Source organism: Macadamia integrifolia, chromosome 10 (assembly GCF_013358625.1).
Source record: "Macadamia integrifolia cultivar HAES 741 chromosome 10, SCU_Mint_v3, whole genome shotgun sequence".
Taxonomy (NCBI): Eukaryota; Viridiplantae; Streptophyta; class Magnoliopsida; order Proteales; family Proteaceae; genus Macadamia; species Macadamia integrifolia.
Genome location: NC_056566.1, coordinates 1711412 through 1719000, shown reverse-complemented (window position 1 = coordinate 1719000; position 7589 = coordinate 1711412).

Below are 7589 nucleotides of genomic sequence, written 5' to 3'. Positions count from 1 at the left end.
ACTATGTTTGTAAATAATTGTCGGTCCAATTCAAATAGCGATTGTATGCTAAATTTCCTAGAAAGGTTTTCATTTCAACCCCTTTTGGAGAATCCCACCCTTGGCCATCTTTGACCATGTGAGTCGTCTCTTTTGAATCTTTCTTACTTCTCGTTAAAAATTATTTACAGATGCAATCGCCTCGATTGGATATTCAACTACCAATGGAAAGAAAAACGGAGAAGAGGAAGTGTTGATTGGGTTTTCAACAATCAATGGGAAGAGAAATGGAGAAGAGAATGAGAGCAAGGGGTACTGATGTTTCACCTATCTCCCTCCATTGCTAGCCGCTGAGAACGGAGATGGAGGATAAGGGGTCACTCGGGCAAGGGTTCTTGATAGAAGACAACGGTCAGGAATCGGGATTTGGCCCATTTGGGTTAATCTCAAATTTTTTTTTTTAACCCAAAAGTTTTATTGAGTATGTAACATATTATACGAGTATTATTCGTGTAATTCGATTATCTTTAAAATCCTCGTATTAAATGGTTTTTTTGGATTGATACACCAAATTATGAACTTTTGAATGAAACGTTCGGATACAGGTATTATACACGTATAATACGCGTATTTTACTAACTATGATCTCCCCCTACTTTCACACGATTTTTCCCATTCTACTTTTTTTTTTTTTTTTAATATCATATATTTTATTCACTTTCCCTTTTCATTGAAACTCTTTCTTTTCTTTTCTTTTCTTTCTAAAACTCTCTCTCTTTTCAACTTTTTTTCCTAAAAACCTTTCTCTCCCTCCCACTCTCACACGATTTTGCCATTTTTTTTTAATACCATATATTAATTTCATCCACTTTCCTTTTCTTTTTCTTTTTTTAACTCTTTTTCTCCCTCCCACTCTCACACACACGTCTCCTACTTTACCTCTTTCTATTTATATATCTCTCTCAAAGTTACACATATTAGCTCACCAAACTATTCTATCAAGAAACTAGGGGCTCGTTTGATAACGTTTCTGCCGTTTCTGTTTCAAGAAACGACAGAAACATAAATTTCTGTTTCTAAAAACATAAACAGAATTGAAGGTGTTTGATAAGTCATGTTTCTGGAAGTCAATAGTAACCAACGAAAGAATGGCCACGAGTCGTTCCAAAAACGGAAAAACAAGTTCTACTTGTTTCTCCTGAGCCATTTCTTGAACCATAAATAGGTAGAAATTTCAATTTCTATTTATGAAAACAAGTAAAATGAAACCGTTTTATCAAACGCTTTTTGTTCTGTTTTTGCCGTTTCTGGAGACAGAAACGACAAAAATGCGTTTCTTGAAATGTTACAAGCACTAGGTTCTCTTCTTTGTTCCAACTCCCGGTCTTTCATAATAGCAATGTGGAGCAACGTTAACTTAGGTGCGATGTTAACTAAGGTCATGTTTGATAACATTTCAAGAAATGCTTTTATGTGTCCAGAAACGGCAGAAACGGAACAAAAAGCGTTTGATAAAACTGTTTCATTTCACTTGTTTTCAGAAATTGAAATTTCTACCTATTTATGGTCCAAAAAACGACCTAGGCGAAACAAGTTTCTACTTGTTTCACCGTTTCTAGAAACAACTCGTCGTCATTCTTTCGCTGGTTACCATCGACTTCCAGAAACATAACTTATCAAACACATTCAATTCTATTTCTGTTTTTAGAAACGGAAATATATGTTTCTGTCATTTCTGTTTCCAAAAACATTATTAAATGGGCCCTAAGTTGCTATCCCTCTCTCTTATATCATTTTTCTTTTCTTTCCTCGCTGATTGTAGATCATTCCTCCCTTTCTCCATTCATTCATTTTGTTATTTGCTTTCACTTGATTCTTTTCTTGCAGACTGTCTTCTTACATTGTTATTGTGATTTGTTAGTTTGCTTTCACCTGGTTGTTGGTAGCAGTCTTTCTGTTTTGAGTTTTTTTTTTAGTGAAAGCCAAAGCTGCTGCTTAGAATAGTAAATTCAAAACTAACATGAATTTACTAACCTCATCAGAAGACAAATAATCAAGAGGGACTGGTTATGCATCAAAACTCAAAAGGCTCTTAACCATATGTGGAATGTGCTTTCTCATGTGAAGGCACGATCATGTTACCCACCAATAAAATTAACGAATAAAAATATACAAATAGAACTAAACATAGATGCGTGGATGCCTTGGATGTCTGCTGCTGCAGGAGGTAAAGAACCCACCATCCTAAGTGGAAAGACTTCCAAATCAGTTATGATTTTAAATTTCATAAAATTTCATTCATTTGTTGTTAGCAGAAACTTAAATTTAGATCAACATGCTAATGGTTCTAAGGATTCCTTATCCTATATCTTAGATGCAGTGTAATGTGCATGAAGCTACTGGAGCTAATTGAACAAGGTAGTTGGAACATGTTCTTAGATGGTCCTTATAAATCTTTGTTAGGTTCTTGGTTTTGGATTATCAAGAACAAATTTGTCAATATTAAGCTCAGGAGGGGGGTTGTTGAAATTAGAAGCAAAAAAAATAAAATGCTCATGTCTTCTTAAGTACTTTTGCGATGTCAATATGTGATTGGGGTTTTTTTCATCTTCAATTTTTTATTGATCTTTGATTTGGGATTTATTTTCATCTTCATCTATTGTTCAGATTCAATTGAAGTGCTTCGTTTTGGGGTAATTGCTTCTCTCTCCCCTAAACATAAGTACCATAACAATTGAATCCCATTTGTATTTCAATCCTACCAATATAAATAGAAGTTGTGATCCAGACTCTTATGGTGGACTTACCAAGGAGAGCCAAACTAGGGTTGCTACAGTTGGGATTTGGGAAGGACTTTGAAGTTTGTCTTGGATTTGCTTTACTTCTCTTGGTAAGCAATGTCACCAGAAGCTCATTCTACTTATAAGTGGATTTAGAGTAGAATGTGCAAGATAAATATGTGCATTATTATAGCCTTGTCCGCACTGTAACCATCATTGTGTCCATACAACATCATTTGTAAATTAAACCAAACTCATTTAGAAACTTGTTATATAAATGGATGCATAAATGCTTCACCTACTCAATATCAGACTGAGGATTATTATCTTATAAGTACTGTTGGAGATTTAATAAGTAATGGCTAAGGTTTAGTTTTTAATATTGAGTGCTTATGAGGGATGGAGTATGTAAGGTGCCGCCCCTTGTCCACACAAATCTAATGTTTCAATATTAGATTCTTATAAGTTGTCGAATGTTGGAGATTTAGTAAGTAGTGGCTAAGGTTTCATCATTGTCCAACATTGTCACCCCTAGATATGGTGGCATAATAATATTAACACCTTAGCTATTACGTACTAAATCTCCAACAGTACTTATAAGCTAATAATCCTCAATCTAATATTGAGTGCTTGTTGGTTCCTAGCTTATGATAGTGAGTGGTATTTATAGAGAAACTTTTAGAGCTCCTGAGATGATTTGTTTACTAAGAAGGTAAAATATATGGTGATAGTTGAAGACCTATATTTGGGTGTATGGTAGCCGTTTACAATGATTTTATTTCTATAACTAGCTGACAACATACGAGCACGCATCCCAAGTGCCTCCCAGCCATCTGATGTACATTGGAGGAGCTGGCACATTGGAGAGGATCTCTTTCCAAAGATTTGATTAGGATGTCAATCACCGGTTTTGATCGGTTTCTATCGATTTTGATCAGTTTGGGGTACCATATCCCTCACTTTCTATCAATTACATATGTTATTATATATATTCCACATTTTTCGTTGGTATGGTAATGGGCATGGTGGTCTTTTTTAAACCAATTAAATTTATAATCAAATAGGTGATCGAAAGATCTCAAAAGTTGGGTTTTTTTGGGTATCTTGAGATATAATTGAAGGGCACGCAAAGATCGCTATGCCCTCAGCATGGTGAAGAATCCCCACACCCATCCAATAGTAGTGTGGGAGAGGGTAGAGTTTCTCTTGGTTGGTGCCCTATAGGCAATACTGTCATAATTTCTCTTGGTTTTTATTTGTAACGTAACTTTAAACTTTTCAATCGAATATGCAAACTTTTCTCCAATATGAAATGTTGAACGTTACATTATAGATAAAAAAGGCTTAAATGCTTAATTAGATATTAAATTTAAATTTAATTTCATAATTTCTCTGATCAACATAAACACACACACTAATTACCAATGTTATGCCACACATGGGTTTACATGTGTATTTTAACTAGACATCACCATCAAAGTTTTTCCCTAAAGTAGGTAGTACCTATGGAAGAAACTATTGGTGAAACATTGCTAAGTAGGATCTACTTAACTTTTAGAAGCAAAGGTGGTTATAGATATTTTATAGGGGAAAAATATTACATTCTAATGGAAATCGTTTAAAAGAATTATAAGTAAAAGTTTATCCACATAAACACACTCTAAGAAAAATTTTCTGCTACACGTGCATTTGAGTAAATACACACGTGCATTATATATCTATCTATATATATATATATATAAGCATATATAAATCAGATTGCTTAGGGCCCACAATAATGACCAAATAACTCAACCCAAAAATAGAATGGCATAATTGTAAATAGGGCTTCAACTAAATGGCAAAGCTGTAATTAAACTCAAGTATAATGGTTGAAGGATATTCTTGTAATTTCAGAAACAAGCATGTGCATTACTGAAATTACAACAAGTGACAAGGGTAATTGAGATAGGAATATAGAATAGGGGGTGTTCTGTAATTGATAAAGTAGGGAGGAACTAATAGAACACACTTTTCAGTACAGTGGGTTTATTTGTAAATTTAAGTAACTGTCCTTACTTGTAAATTCAGAAACCCTATCCTCCTCTTCTTCTTCTTCACGATAGAACACAAAAACCAGCGTTAATGAAAGGACCTTGCGAGGAACATAGTTCTTTCCTTGATGATCGATTCAACCCACAAATCAAAATGGAGGATCACCATAGTAAGTTCTATCGAATTCAGCAACACTAATCGCAGACCTCAAGGGTACAAAGAGTAATTAAATTCTGCAACTCAGATTTGGGCAATAGCTTCAGGCAGCCTGAGTTGCAAGTCTTGTTACTTACAAGAGGAGACTCAATAGGAGCCAAGATGCTAGGGTTCAAGTCGTATATGAGAGTGCTTCCTTCGATCAAAACTTCGACCCAAATGAATCACACACAAAGGAGCTCAAAGCACTTGAGTAGGGCTGCAACTATCGCCATAAACAAGGCAACTACTGTAGCTAAGAGCAGGGTAGGGTTAAAACCTGAAAATAATAATGAAGAGGAAGAGGAAGAAATAAAGAAAAAGTAAAAGAATGGTAGGGAAGAGAGGAGAGAAATTCAGAGAAGGAGAAAGGGGGAATCGATAGCTATGGGTCACACCCAAAAATTCTTCAACCAAGTTGTAAATCTCCAAAATTCTAAAACTAAACTTCTCCATCGTTTACATATCCAAGATAAAGGAAAAATCAAACAATTAATGGCAACTACTGAAAAGGAAACTATTCTAAAATTAGAAGCTAGCTAATTTCAAAGGAAACTAAAAAAAAATCAAATCAAAGATATATTTTTTTTCCTAAGTCCATCGTGCAACTTCATCAGTTCTCCTGGTCTTAAAAGAACTCGACTTTGTCGAGTTAGGTCGTGCTCCCAAGATACCCTTGTAAGTTGCACGCCAATGAGGTGGCATGTATCTTGAAGCAGAAGATGAGAACATAACACTAAGAGGAGGGAGAGTAGGCTGACGTGTCACTTAAGCAGGAGTCAGTAGACGACGTGGCATGTCTGATAATGCATGTGGCCTCATGAAGTACATACGACCTCTTTGCTTCACCTTGATAGTGTTCTGTGCACCATCATAGAGAATGCCCGCATGTTGCTGCCACGGTCGCCCTAGAAGAATGTCACAATGCACCAATGGGGTGACCAAGCAAATTACATGGTATTATAATGGCCCAAATTGTAAGTGTACTCAAACAACTGCAGTGGCGTCTTATTGAGCTGTGGGTCTAAAACCTCGCACGTGAATCTTCTTGAAAAGCTACTTCTGTGGAAGGTTGTGTACTCGAACAAACTCAGTAGATATAAAATTTGTTTCTACCTCACTATCAACAACTGCATGAACATCAGTAGGGTAGGAGCCATGCAGGAGAGTACTCTAAGCATATATATATATATATATGGTTTTATGGAAACAAAATCAGTTCCAGACTGAATATTCATAAATTGAACCAAATTAAATAGGAACCAAGGGATAAAATCAAACCAAATCAAATTTGGGTACCAATATATTATAATATATCAATACACTTAATACTAACCTAATCTAATATCTAGTACTAACATTAGTTTTAGATTTTATATTATAACTATATTATAGAAGATATATACTATAAACCGAGTATAGGAACCAGAATCGAACCATGTAGGAACCTAATTTGGTAACCGAATAGGAACCTAAATTGTTACAAGCACCAATTTCCAGAACCCAGGCAGGACTTGGTCGGGTTATGGATCACACGAATACTCCTTGGAATGAACTGAAACTAAACAAAATACCTGGCTCCGCACTGATTTACACCCTTAGTCTATATAGAGATACAAATGGATTGGATGCAATTGAATATGGATATTTTAATTAAAAAAAAAAAAGATTGAATATGGATATCTCCTAATTGGATACGAATACCTCTAAACCAATACATATGCTTATTGAAATTGGATTTTTAATTACATTTCTAAACATGGAATGGTGAATCAAACAAGTAGAGTTAATCCCTATCGAACATGGACTGGGGAGACCAAATTGGTCAATGTCATTCCCTATTCGAATTAATTAGAATTGGTTAGAATCAACTAAAAATTGATTAGAATCTACGGGAATCATGGTCATAGTCATTCTGATATGAATTTGCCAATTCCAGATGACTGAAACCTTAGGCTAATGAATAATTAAAAAGTCGCACCAAGTTCTCTAGTTTTGAAAGTTCACAAAGTTGGCACTAGTCAGGTCGGCTTGTTTTCATTATGAAATGGAGATAATAAGGGCAAAAGATTTGCAAACTGTCATATGAAATTTAAAATTGCATGCAGCACCCCATTCAAGACTTAGATTACTATATCAACCCCCTATAAAATGTCTTATATACCTTCTTATTTTAGTGTTTTCCTATAATACTCTTTTCTCCAAGGCTTGATACTGCACATTGGTGGTGTGCAGAACCCTCCCCCACACGTAAAAGTGAACGTATAATTTTAGAATAATTTCTTTTAGGGAAAAAGGGTGGGTATGCTACAGAGTTACCTAAGAATAAGGTGTGCTAGCATTTTTTGACCCTTGGATGATAAAGTTATAATATTTACCATTGGGTGAAAAATGGCAATATGCTTAATATATGCAAAACAAATGTATGAAAATAAAGTACATACTACACTATGTCTACAAACTATGTATTACTTTTCATGTTTATCCTCTTGTCCCTCCTTTTTTAAGTCCATTTTTATGGAAAAAACTCACCTACTCTCTCTCTCTCTCTCTCTCTCTCTCTCTCTCTCTCTCTCTTTCTCTCTCTCTCTTGGATTGTGA